The sequence below is a fragment of the Cryptomeria japonica genome, chromosome 8 (assembly GCF_030272615.1).
Source record: "Cryptomeria japonica chromosome 8, Sugi_1.0, whole genome shotgun sequence".
Classification (NCBI taxonomy): domain Eukaryota; kingdom Viridiplantae; phylum Streptophyta; class Pinopsida; order Cupressales; family Cupressaceae; genus Cryptomeria; species Cryptomeria japonica.
Window position 1 is genome coordinate 435,965,713 of NC_081412.1, and position 15,065 is coordinate 435,980,777.

Genomic DNA, 15,065 nt, shown 5'->3' on the forward strand with positions numbered 1-15,065 from the left:
CTGTGTTTGCCCTAATCTCGGGCATGTATGTGATGTAGTATATGCCAAGTCCTGCTAATGTGTCTCTCTCTGTGCTCCTAAGTTTGTGTCTTAGCATGAAGCAATCTGGTCAGTTCTCCCGCGTGATCAACGGATACTGTCGACTCTGCATCACAATTGGGGCAAATTTTATCAGTTTTAGGGTTTGCTCCTACGGGGTGCATTTCCTTATTTTCATGTCCAAATCTGGGTGTTTTTCATCTAATCTAACCTATCCTACCATTATTCCCCCTTTCCGGTACATTTGCATGTCATTTTGACCAAAATTAGGGTTTTCAGTGCACAATTGCGCCTGTGTCAGAGAACCTGCGCCTGTGTCAGGTAACTTGCACTTGTGTCTTCCTACACAAGCATAGAAGACATGACACAAGCACAGAATTAGACTACACAAGTGCAGAAGTCCTCTTTTGCATCCCTTGTGGGCCCCGCATTGTCCCGCAAACGAGTCAAATTCATCAAATTGAAAACATGGGTTTTCGAGATACATACCGCTGCTCCTGCATCGTCTGGTCGTCTGAATGTGCGTATGCGTTCCCCGAGGTGATCTGCCATTGGAATGTTCACCATCTCTCTACAAGTGTCCTTGTCCAGAGCAACAAATTCTCCTCTTGAGCTAGTACAAATGAGCAATTTTTCACCCTTTTGGTCTCATTTATAGCTCTTTGTCATTGCATAGATGGACGTGCATCCTCTCCATCTTATGCTGGTCGTGGTCTTTTGCACCTTCAATTGCTTGTCCTTCCTGCATCCGGTATCCGATTGTCCGTCCGTTCGCTCCTATCATTTTTATCGATCAATTGGCCTCTTTTCTGCATGTTTCCGGCCAATTCCTCGAGGGGGCATACATATGTCATTGTTGTTGTCCGGGGAGTTTTCATTATTATTCTTTGAAACAACACTTAAAATCGCATTGTCTCAAAGAGGGGCAAAATGTAGACACCTAAAAATGGTCAACGCTTGCGGAGTCATAGTTTAACACTTGCGCATTGCCTCATTTTAGGTTTTTGCATCGCATTAACATTTCTCCTATGATTCACACTTGGTTTTTATCATTTGCGAACATCGAGTCATTCTTCTACATTCTTCATTTGTCTCGCTTTCGAATTTGGTCTTGTCGACAACACTATCCAATCATGATTTTGATCGATTTTATCCTATCGCATCAATGTGCGTGCTAATTTCTTATCATTTTGGACATCGTCAATCCTAATTAGGGTTTTGTCCTCTTGTCAATCTTATCATCAATCTTATCATTTTGGACATCGTCAATCCTAATTAGGGTTTTGTCCTCTTATCGATTTGTCATCAATCTTTATCATTTTCAATCTTGTCATTTTGCGATTGATTTGTCATCGATCGTTGTCCTCTTATCAGTCTTGTCATTTTGCGATCAATTTCTCATCAATCATGGTCGTTTTCAATCTTGTCATCTTGCGATCGATTCTGTCATCGATCGTTGTCCTCTTATCAATCTTGTCATTTTGCGATCGATTTGTCATCGATCGTTGTCTGTCTCAATTATGTCAATTTGGATCAATTTGTCATTGTTCCTCGTCAATTGGCGCATTTTCTCAATCAAATAATTTATCACATTGGTCATTTATCAATCCAAAATCGAATCAAATCGAGTCAATCTTCAATCAAGACCTATTTGTCATTCTCGCATTGCTAATTCATCTTCTAGGGTTTCATGATTTAATCATTTAACCTTGTGTGTCATTTCTTCCTCTAGGATTAATAAATTATTTATTTATCCTAAGTCTTCTCATTACAATTAAATCTTTATTTAATTGGCTAATTATTCCTCTTTGTGAATTGATTAATAAATGAATAATTATTAATTAATTCACTAATTCCTAATTTCTAATTTTCATCAATTTCCTAATTTCTTAATTTTCTAATTCCTAATTTCAAATTCCTCCTATTTCTCTCCTAAATTCATGGAAATGACATGTCAATTTGTCATAAATTTGTCATAATTGACAATCAATCAATTTTGACATAGAAGTTATCATAATTTGTCATAAATTATCAATCAACAAATTTTGCATAGAAAGTGCATAATTTGTCATAATTTGTCATATTGATTTGCAATTTCCATTTGAATTGAATCATGCTAATCTTGTCATCTCTCCAATTCTTCCATAAATTGAATGATCTTCATCAATCAAGGCTAATTGGTAATTGGTAATTTGTAATTGGAAATGATAATTATGCTATCGAATTTATGCTTCTAGTACTCTTCATCAATAATCAATGTCCATCTTTCTTTCAATTGTGTGTGTGCACTTGTAGGTGAGATCCACAATCCAACCATTTGAAGAGGAAAGAAGAACAATGGAGCCGCATGAAGGAGCATTCAAGTCTGCATCTGGTTTGCACAATCATTAGTTTTGTATGCTTTGTTTTCATGTCTCTATTGAATGTGTCTTAGGATAGATTCATTGCAATGAATGCATTTGTGATTGAGCTATTACGTTTTATTATGTTTTGTGATGATTTCCTATTTCCTATGCTACAACTGCTATTAATGAATTGAGAACAATGCCTAATACATTAGTATCTAGAGATACCTTGGTTGGAAAAATTTTAGCTTTTGAACTTGAGGAATTTGGTCCCGTTGCTACAATTAAGACATATGTGGCCTTCAAAGCTTCATCATCTAAAAAATCTAATTGGAAAGTACTCTATGCTAGAGAACTTGAAGAAATCAGAAGAGAGAATGAAGAACTTGAAGATCTTGAAGCACTATTTGCAAGGAAAATGCCTAAAGGTCTAGTTGGAAGTAAGTATGAAGGTAAAGCACCATTTAAATGTTTTAACTACAATAAAATTGGTCATATGGCATGTAGGTGTCCTGATAGACATGCAAGATTGAAAGAAGAAGCTAAAAGAACATATAAACCTAACCCTGAATATCAGAGATACATATTTAAGAAGAATAGAGACAAATGATGTTACTATGCCGATGAAGGAGTTACTGATTATTCTTATGAGGAACCAATAGACAATGGATGGGATTTTGTTGCAATAACATAAGATCAACCGACACCTACTATTCAACCAATAGAGCAGGCCCTGATAGCTAAAATTGAAGAAAAGGATGAATGGATCATTGATTTCGAATGTTCACATCATATGATTGGTGATAAAATTAAATTCTTAACCTTTTAGGAATACAATGGAGGTCTAGTAAGATTTGGGGATGATAAAGCTTGTTTGATAAGAGGAAAAGGCACTATATCTTTTGATGGTAAGCACAATACTGACAACGTTTATTATGTTGAAGGTTTGAAGCATAATCTTTTGAGTGTTGGTCAATTCATTGAAAAGGGATTTTAGTTACAATTCAAGAATGGTAAATGCAAAATCATGAATAGAACTGGTTTGGAAATTGCAACCAGTAATCAGACTAGAGGTAATATCTTTCATTTGAATAACAATGAGAAGACATGCTTCATTGCACATATTGATGAAAGTTGGTTATGGCATAAGAGACTTTGTCATGTAAATTTTGATTGCATTATGAAATTCAGTAAAACTAAGGCAGTAAGGGATTTACCTAAGATTGTTAAACCTCACAATCTAGTATGTAAGGAATGTCAATTTGAAAAGCAAGTTAGAGAAAATTTTAAGAGTATTCCAAAAAAATCCAATAATGTTCTTTACTTAACTCATACTGATTTATGTAGTCCAACAAGAACTAGAAGTTTACAAGGAGATAGATATTTTATGCTAATCATTGATGATTATTCTAGAATGTGTTGGGTTACTTTTCTCAGGGAGAAATCAGAAGATTTTGAGAAATTCAAACTATTCAAGGTGATGATACAGAATGAAAGCGGTAAGAAAATCAAATGTTTGAGATCAAATCAAGGAGGTGAATTCACATCTAAGGAATTTAATACATTCTGTGAAGTGAATGGAATCAAAAGACAATTATCAGCACCTCGGATACCCTAGCAAAATGGAGTTGTGGAAAGGAAGAACAAAACTATTTTGGATGCAGCTAGAAGCATGATATCAAAAGAAAACCTACCTCATGTGTATTGGAGAGAAGCAGTCAATACAATTGTTTATACATTCAACAAAGCTCATATTAAAGGTGAAATCGGTAAGACCCCTCATGAACTATGGTTTGGTAATACTCCTACTCTTAAATATTTTAGAATATCTGGAAGTGAATGTTATATTAGGAGAGATGTTTATATTAGCAAATTTGATCTTAGAAGTGATGAAGGAATAATTCTTGGTTATTCATCTAAGAGCAAGACATATAGATGTTTTAACAGGAGATTGCAGAAAATCATTGAGAGTGCAAATGTGAAGATTGATGAACAATTTAGAGGTAATTCAAGGTCTATTGACTCTGAACCAATAGTTGAGATAATCACAAATGAACCTACAATGAGTACATCGGTACAAAATGTTGATCTAGTCACACGGGCATCATATGAGAATTCCACAATGACTGAAGAACAATAGCAAGTGAATACACCCAGGTATGTAAGATTTAATCACTCTGAAAGTCAGATAATTGGGAATAAGTATCAAGGTATTATGACTAGAGGAAGACTGGAAAATGAAGAGGTATGTCTAATTTCTTGAATTGAACCAGCAACTATTAATGAGGCATGTGAAGATAAACATTGGAATAAAGCTATGGGAGATGAATTAGAACAAATTGAAAAGTATAACACATGGACATTGGTTCCCCAGCCTAAAAACAAAAATGCAATTGGAACTAAATGGGTATTCAGAAATAAACTTAATGAAGATGGTAGGGTAATCAGAAACAAAGCAAGATTAGTGTGTAAGGGATATCACAGAAAGAAGGAATTGATTACAATGAAACCTTTGCACCGGTAGCAAGAATTGAGGCAGTCAGATTATTCTTAGCTTTTGCAGCACACAATAACTATAAAGTATATCAAATGGATGTTAAATGTGCATTTATGAATGGTGATCTTGAAAAGGAAGTTTACATTGAACAACCTGATGGATTTTCTTTGACAGGTGACAAAGATATGGTTTTTAGGTTAAGGAAAGCTTTATATGGATTGAAGCAAGTTCCTAGAGCTTAGTATGATAGATTGGATAAATATCTTGTGAAGCTTGGTTACACTAAAGGTAATGCTGACAACAAATTATATTTTAAAGTGACTAATGATAACATCTTGGTTGTTGAAGTTTTTGTTGATGATATCATTTTAGGAGGAGAAGAAGGATTATGTAAAGACTTTTCTAATAAGATGCAGGAAGAATTTGAAATGTCTATGATTGGAGAGATAAATTTCTTTTTAGGATTGTAGATTTCATAGACTGATAAAGGTATATTCATAAATCAATCAAAGTACTTGAAAGAACTACTTAAGAAATTTGGTATGGAAAACTCTAAACTGGTAAGTACTCCTATGACTACAATTGATAAACTATCATTGAAGGATGAATCAACACTTGTTAATCCAACAAGATATAAATCTATGATTGGAGGTTTACTGTATTTGACACAAACAAGACCTGATATTATGAATGCAGTATGTATTGTTTCAAGATTTTAGAGTAATCCTAAGGAAAATCATAAGGAAAATCATGAATCAGCAGTGAAAAAGATTTTCTCATACCTACAAGGCACAACAAATCTTGGTTTATGGTATCCTAAAGATGAATTTTTTTTATTTATGTGCATACAGAGATGGAAATTGGGTAGGAGATGTAGATGACAGAAAAAACACCATCGGTGGAGCATTTTTTCTTGGTAGTAGACTAATTTCATGGTTGAGCAAGAAACAAAGTCATACATCACTATCAACAACAAAATTAGAATATTTTGCAGCAACAACTAATTGTACATAGGTATTATGGATTAAGCAAATGTTGAAGGACATAAAGGTAAACTACAAAGAACCTATAATCATTTACTATAATAATATGGAAGCAATTGATATATCAAAGAATCTTGTATTTCACTCTAAAACTAAACATGTTTCTATCAGATAAATTTTCTAAAAGAGAATGTTGAAGCAAAAGAAGTGAAATTGGTTTATGTGAATACTAAAGAGCAGATTGCAGATATCTTTACTAAGCCTTTGTCTAAGGAAACTTTTGAATATCTAAGAGAGTAGCTTGGAGTTATACCCTCACTGGTAGAAACTTAGACAGTTGGAGCATGGCATCAAACCGACAGAAATAATACAGAAATCTTTTTCCGGATTTGATGAAGGAGAGTTACTTCTCAGGGCGAGTAGATTGGATAAATTTGGTTATAACAATTGGTATTTGTAATAAGTTCTATGAACTAATTATATTTGGTTTTGTATTGCTTTGGCATTTGATGTCAAAGGGGGAGAGATATCTATAGAAAAACACATTATCTTTTGGGGAGAGATTATTCATTGGGGGAGAGATATCTATAGAAAAACACATTATCTTTTGGGGAGAGATTATTCATTGGGGGAGAGATTGTTACTCTCTGTAGCTATATTTTGATTTCTGGTTAATGATTGTCGGCTTTTGGTTTTTGGTATTTCTGCTTTGGTACTTAGATGGTTTTTCCATCTTGTGTTGCCATCAATGCCAAAGGGGGAGATTGTTGGTATTATGGATGTGTTACATTGGTTTTGTCATTGATGTCGATACTTGTCAATATTTATCAGCACTAAAGATCTTTGGTTATGTTCACAAGCATGTTCAGTGACTTATGCACAGTCACCAGTATCTTGTTCACTGACATGTTATATTGTTCATTGACACTATGGATGATTTGTTATCACCTAGAGATTACTTGGCTATGTCAAAGACATTGTTTGGACACTTGGTTTTGGTGATTTGGTTATTGGTCTAATCGATTTTGCATATTTGTTGTTACCGACAAATAGGTCTAGGTTATGGATCGACAAGTGTTATCTATTCCAGATCAGCACGACATGTTATGGAGATGTTTTATTGATTGGTTATTATTGTAAATGCATTGAGCCGAAATGATGCATCACATATTGATTTATTTGTAATTGATTTAATTGTAATATTCTTAGTGAGCCAACCTACACATTTGATCTTAGGTTTTGATATATATGTAAGATCTCATTTGTGAGATTATGCAAGGTGTGAAAAAGGATTGTAATAAGGTATATGTGAATACAAGCAGAGATATACATCTAGACATCATTTGAAGATTCAAGGAAGGTATGAAGAAGACAAACAGAGCTTAACCGCTACTGAATCCAGCATATGAAGATGCTATTTTGAGCAATACATTATCATTGGATTTAACCATCCAATTGTAGTCAGTGTGACTCACATTTTGTGATTGAGCAATGAGCTCTAGGTAGTTGGCCTTTTTGCATGTACAAACCCCATTTGTACACACATAATATCTGTAGTAGTATTATCTGATTGTGGGTAAGGTTTCCCACCATGGTTTTTCCCCTTACAAGGTTTCCACATACAAATATATGTGTTATGTGTTGTGGATGTTATTTGTCTTTCTGTTTCAAGCATTAAACTTTACTGGTACTGTTATTAACTATTAAACTAGCTACCGACATTAAGTTTTGTTAAGTTATTATTGGGTTGAAATTAATAGAAACCTGATTCACTCCCCCGTCTCAGTTGCCTCTAGGTCCTAACATGCCCTGCACCGCCTATTGTCACTGCTCCGGTCGCGGCCTCCCTGCACCATTCATCTCTTCCCTATGCCACCCATGCTACACCCACGCCCATTTTCACCACTCCACCGAAGGCCTCCCTGCGCTGCTCACCTCTGCCCTGTGCTGCCCGTGCCCGCTGTTGCCACTCTACCGGCGGCCTCCCTGCACCGCGCATGCCCACCAACCACCATGGCTCCTCTGCCAGAAACCACAGCAGCACCGCCTAGCCACCACAGTGCTACCCATCCACCACTGGAGCACCGCCCACGAGCCACCTCCACCCGACCCTGCCCCCGTTTCACCTCTCTCTTGCCTCTTTTAGTGGGGCTGGATTTTTTGCCATAACTTGGGCAAATGGAGTCATTTTCTTTGAAAATGAATAGGCATCAGAAATCTGGTTCTGAGTCAAACCTCGTGGTGTTGGAATTTTTTTCCAATTATGTTGTTTGATTGTGTTTTTTTCTAGTCAAAATGGAGTCTCTTTTTTGCACTCCGGGAGCCGTAGAATGAGCATCCGAACTCCATTTTTTGAAAAATTTATATTTCTGGAAAGCTTGTTCTATGTACTTTCCAACCATATGGGTTTTCTTTCCAGATTCTACTCTAGGATTATTTTATTCAGTTTTTTTTCTTTTCAGCACTCTAGTGGATATCTTGATTATTTCAGGTCCTGGGATCTCTTCTCTGAGTAGGATGTCTCTGTTTTGTTTCTTCTTTCTATTTCCAGTCTTCTTATCATTGTAGATTCCTTTATGCAAACACACTGAGATAAAGTGCCATCATGAATTGTTTACTTGGGATCTTGCACATCTTATGCCCTATTGTACATGCACTTTTTATAACGTGCCATGAGGGGGTTGATGTTTTCCTTGTTTGCCAACTACCTTTGTCTAGTGAGTGGTCCTTCCATAACATTCACCTCATGTTGTGGGTCAAGTGAGTGTTCCTTCCATGACACTATGTACTTTCTCTGCACCTTCGATGTTCATGGTTCTTCATCATGCAGTTCTTGTTGGCCGTTCTTTTCAATGTAATTGTCTCTCTCTCTTTTCAACATTATGGGGAGGTTTGTCCTGTTGGTTCTAATTCTTCCATGGTTCAATTGATCAGCTCTTTAGGCTTTGGTTTCTCATGCCATATGTATCTTCCAGTTCAATTGTTTGCCTTTGTTTGCCTTCTGATTTGAGTAGTGTCATTTGAGGGCACTCATACAGATTACAGTCTTCTCTACCTAGTCATGTTCTATTTCAGTAGAGGTTCTTCAGATCAACAGTTATTCTTCGACAATGTTTGCAGGATCTTCATGCTTTAGTGATTCTTCTGATCTTCTCTTGTTCCTATCTTTTTGGAACATTCTTGTTTGGAGGCTTTCTCAGTCCTTCTTCTTGCTTTTCCATCTTTGTTTGGAGTAGAGTTTTTTTCCCATGTGGTTTTCTCTATTTCTCTAGTTCATAGAGATTTGGTTGTATTTGGGTACCTGATCAGGCCTTGTTGTCAGGACCCATCTTTGTTTCTTTTAGTAGCTGTTCTAGGTTTTAGCTTCTCCCTAAGTCTAGCTTAAGGGGGGGTGTTAGAGTATTCGGGTCTTTACTTGATTAATTAAACAATATTTGTTTAATTATTTAAGTTCCCTTTATCTCTTTTACACTTAAGCTAATTTTAGGTGCATAATAATTAATTCTTTTATTAATTATTATGTGCAAGCCTAGGTTTTCCTTTTTAGGGTTTCTTAACTTATTAGAGGTTATCTCTTTTCTTTGTATTGTAAGATTAAGGATTATCACACTACACATATTGTGAATATTAAGCTCTCATCTTTTGAGCATATTTTTTATGTATTGATTTTTTCGTTATTTGCTTCCTTGCTTCTCCTTGTAATAGGTTATTCAACTTACAGAGATCATATGGGCTCCTGTGGTGTTGTGGTGTTGTATTTCTCAACTCTCACATTTACTACTCCATGAAACAAGCCTTCCTCCAAGAAAAAATGCTCCATCGGTTCTTCTTTTCTGACCGTCAACATTTCTTGCCCAATCAACATCTATGTATACCTTCAAATCAAAGTTTCCTCCATATGGATACCATAATCCATAGTTAACAATACCTTTCAGATATCTAAAAATTCTATTGGCTACTATCAAATGTGTTTCCTTAGGATTCTTCTGGAATCTAGCAACTATCCCAACTGCATGGGCTATGTCTGGTTTGCTGTGAACAACATAGTACAATTTTCCAATCATTGACCTATATTCCTTCTCATCAACAAACTTGGATTCATCTTCCTTAGACAACTTGCAACTTGTAACCATTGGTGTCCCAACTGGTTTATAGTCACTCATGCCAAATGTCTTCAAAACCTCTTTCACATACTTAGACTGTGTAATGAAATTACCATTCTTCATTTCCTATATCTCCAATCCTATGAAATTTTTTATTTCCACTACTAAAGACATTTATAACTCATTTTTCATTTCATCTACAAAACTGTTGCTCATGACATCATTACCTCCAATTATGATATCATCAACAAATACTTCATTGACCATTATTTCATCTCCTTCAGACTTGAGATATATGTTACTATCATCACTGGTTCTCAAAAAGCCTATCTTCATTAGATGTGTATGAAGCCTTTGATACCATACTCTAGGTGCCTATTTTAATCCATATAAAGCCTTGTGCAATCTACATATGATGTATTTCTCATCAGTCAAAGCATAACCATCTGGTTGCTCTATTTATACTTCTTCCAATATCCCATTCAAAAATGTAGACTTAACATCCATTTGATATACCTTGAACTTATTATGGGCTAAAAATGCAAGTAAAGTTTTGACACCTTCCAATCTTGCTACTAGTGCAAACATTTTTCCATAATCTTCTCCTTCTTCTTTTGCATAACCCTTGCAAACCAATCTTGCCTTGTTGCGAACTACAACACCATCTTCATTCAACTTATTCCTATATACCCATTTAGTACCTATAACATTCTTATTTACCGGTTAGGGTACTAGGGTCCAAGTGATGTTCTTCTCAATTTAATCCAATTCCTCCTCCATAGATTTAACCCAATAATCATCACCAAATGCCTCCTTAGCAGATCTTGGTTCAATGGTGGAGATCATGTAAGAATTCTTGTTGATTTTTCTTTTGGTTAGTACTCCAACATCCTTATCTCCAAAAAATCATTCAGGATTGTGATTCAGTCTCACATATCTAGGAATAACATGATCATTATCTTTAGGTTCATCTTCTTCTAAATTTATATGTTTTGGTTGAACAAGTGCTTCACAATTTTCTTTGCTGGTTTCAGATTTCACAGTTTCTGGTTCCAAAAGAAAAATGCAAGGATCTTCATCCTTTTTCTCTGAACTGGTTCCTTCTGAGACTTCAAGAAATTCATCCACTTGAACATCAACATTCTCAACAATTCTTTGTGTCTGATTGTTAAAACATTTGTAGGCCTTACTCTTGGTGGAATAGCCAAGAAATATACCTTCATCAATTTTAGCCTCAAATTTACTAATGTAATCACCTCTCTTAATAAAACATTTGTTTCCAAATATCTTAAAATAGCTAACATCAGGTGATCTTCCATACCACTATTCATAAGGAGTCTTTTCCTTACCTCTCTTTATCAGAACCTGGTTCATTGTGTAGAGAGTTGTGCTGACAACTTCTCTCCAAAAGGTTTTTGCTACACCTCCTTGTATTAACATTGTCCTAGCAACTTCAACAATGGACTGATTGTTTCTTTCTACGATACCATTTTGTTGTGGTATCCTTGGTGCAGAAAGTTGTTGTTTGATACCATTCTCTTCACAATACCTAGTGAATTCACCACCTTGATCTGTCCTTAGATATTTTATCTTCTTACCCCTCTCTTTCTCAGCTAAGGCCCTGAATTCCTTGAACTTACCAAAAGCTTCAGTCTTATCTTTCAAGAATGTGAGCCACAACATCCTTGAGCAATCATCAGTGAGAATCATGAAATATCTATCACCTTGAATGCTTTTTGTTCTTATTGGTCCATAAAGATCTGTATGAACCAAATCTAACAAGTGCTCCACTGAAAAGGATTTGCTTTTGAAAGTTGAAGAAGTCATCTTTCCTAACTGACATTCTTTGCAAAGAGCATTAACCAGTTTATCTATGTAAGGAAAACCTCTCACTGTCTTGGAATTACTCACTTTAATAATGTTATCAAAGTTTATATGAAAAAATATCCTATGCCAAAGCCAACTATCATCTATTTTTGCATAAAATAGTTGCTAACTTTAGAATTTAGGTGAAACAGGTTACCTTTAGTTTTTTTCCCAGTTGCAATCAATTCACCTTAGTTGTCAAAGATTTTACACATACCATTTTAAAACTCCAGTGGATATCCTTTTTCATCGAGTTCTGCCACACTCAAAAGATTGTGCTTTAGTCCTTCAACCTAGTAGACATCATCTGCACTGCTTTTCCCATTAAGAGAAATAACTCATTTACCTTTAACCATGCAAGGTGAGTCATTGCCAAATCTAACAACACCATCATCAAATTTGTTCAAGGAAAGAAATTTTCTCCAATCATCGGTCATATGATGTGAACAACCACTATCAATGATCTGATCATTAGAGTTATCCATCTTGGATAATAATGCCTTCTGGTGTGATGTCTCCTCCTTAATAGCTACAAACACAATATCTTCACTAGCATCACCATCAGATTCTTCATCAATGATATCATTATCAATAGCAATAAGACAATCTATTTTGCCTTTTCCCTTATACTTCTTGAATTTATCTCTCTTGTGTTCATTTTCACCATTAGGACAATTAGCCACTATGTGACCAATCTTATTGCATGCAAAATATTTTAAAGGTAATTTGCCTCTAGGCAACCATTTTGCCAACAATGCTTCAAGCTCCACTAAACTATCTTCATCATCAACATCTCTGTTGGATCTGGTTTCATAACCATGATGATTATCTCTACTTTTTCTCACAGATGGGTTAGAAAAAGAAGCTCTAAATGCAAACTCATATTTTTGTACACAACCATCATAACCGTTTAATTCAAAAGTAGTAATCTTGCCAATGATGGAGTCAGGAGTTACCTTAGTTTTTTCAATGTTCTTCAGCTTCTGAATAGCTACAACTCAGATAGCATAAACTGGTAGTAGGGTTCTCAGTACCTTACTGATCACTATGGCACCTTCTACTTTCCTTCCTGCATGCTTAATTTCACCAACTATCTCTCTTATCCTTTGACCATTTTGCCAGATATTCTCACCTTCAGTCATTCTCATGTCATAAAACTTTCCTCTTAGACTCTCCTCTTTAGCATTCTTAACATGTTCATCACCACTATAAATCTCTTCTTTTTTCATACCTCATATGCAGTTTCAAGACCATGAACATCTACATATTCAGCATCAGCCAAGGAACTGATAATAGCCTGCAATGCTTGATGATTTTCTTGTTGTTCTTTCTTCTGATCATCAGTCAAAATCCTAGTAGGTGCAATATACTTAGTATCTACATGATCCCAATACTGACTTCCCAGACTCTTGATGTAAATTTTCATTCTATCACTCCATATCCTATAGTTTTCTCTATTGAACTTTGGACCTTCCTTCTTCACCATGAACTAGTAGATCTTTTCCTTAAGTTGTTAGGATTAGACCTTAGAGGACTTGAGTTGCTCTGATACTAATTGATGGTATGATGAAAGAATAAGTATCTGATAGATTACTGAGAGGGGGGGGCTGAATCAATAAATACAAAAATAGATACAAACTTCCCAATCTCAATCTCAATAACACAAAGTAAACTTATCAAATGAAATACCACTGTAAATATTCATTAGAAAATCTGGTTGACTGTTACAACAACTTAACAGTAAACAACATTAAACTTGTAAACGTCCAAATGCTTTATCATATGTCAACATATTCCATTTCTCAATGCTTCTAGTTATCATGCCTTATCAGAATAGTTAAGTAGTTAATCAAATCAACCATAAGATCATAACCACAAAGACATTCACTACATGAAACAAGTATTTTTGACATGGAAACCCAAATAGGTAAAAAGCATGGTGAGATGGAACTCACAAGATAATATCTGAACTCTTCTAAAGTTCGCCTAGTTAGGAGCCAAGCCTGCTAAAGCTTTTACAAAAGTCCTGGTAAGAACTGATCCTGTTAGGAATCACCGAGTTAAGGGATTGACTACAAATGCCTTTTTAGAAACAAATACCTGTAAGGAGTAACCTCATTAGAAGATTTGAAAATCCAATCTAATGGATCACCTTGTTAGAGGATTTAATAAGTAACCAAGCTTGTTAGGGGATTTCAATCTTGCTATAATTGTTAGACAACAACAAGAGTTTGCTTGATCAGATCCTTTTAAGCTCCTATATTCCTTTATTCAAACTGTAGACTCATTATTTGGTTTGGCAACCACACACTCAAGTGATTTCTGCCAGCACTCAACAAAACAACTTCATCCACCTTAAATACAAATCAATTAGTTTGGCAACACAAGAAAAAACTAATTCTCTCATTGAGAGTAAAAACAAGTTGGTACAAGTATGACTGTTGGATTTCATAGCAATCTCTACACATCAATTAAGAAAACCTCAACCGCTCCTTGATTACTGCTTCATCAAGCTTAGTAACTCATCACGTGCATTGCATTAGATGCAATACATTTTTCTCATTCCCTAGACAAACAAACATGCCAAAAAATTTTGAACTTGTCTTCATACAATGACCATACGTGTCACCATCATTACCGCTCAACATCAGATCACAAACCAACATAACCAATTCAACAATTTTAATCGGTTAGGGTTTAACAAAAATAACTTGTAGGGTTTACCGATTACATTACATAGATAGGGTTTAACCTTTTACGGCAGTTACCAGTTCAACTCACAAACTTACATAGCGGTTTATAATGTCCTTCACAAAGCTCTTCCTACCGGTTACAAGACTTTTATCAACAATATCAACAATATCATTACCAGATAATTGACATCAATGACAACATAACATATCATTAATGCAATCTTCATGCAAATTCCAACACACCTTGAGATAAAAATGTTAATTAAGTTAATTATTGCTAGTGGTATTGTTATAAATTATTGTAAAGTACTAGGATGGTACCTTAAAGAGTTTAACTTAAGAGTAATATTCTAGAGTGCTTAAATGTAAGTTGAACTAATATTTTTGTCCATATTTGAGCTTTAGCATGAGTAAATTGTGTAGTATGGGAAGGAATGATGTATATGTGCCCCTTTAAATTGATGGCTTCCCTATAAATTTAGTCATGCTAAAGCTCAAATTTGGACAAAAATATTCATTGTGTGTGCCCCTTTAACTAA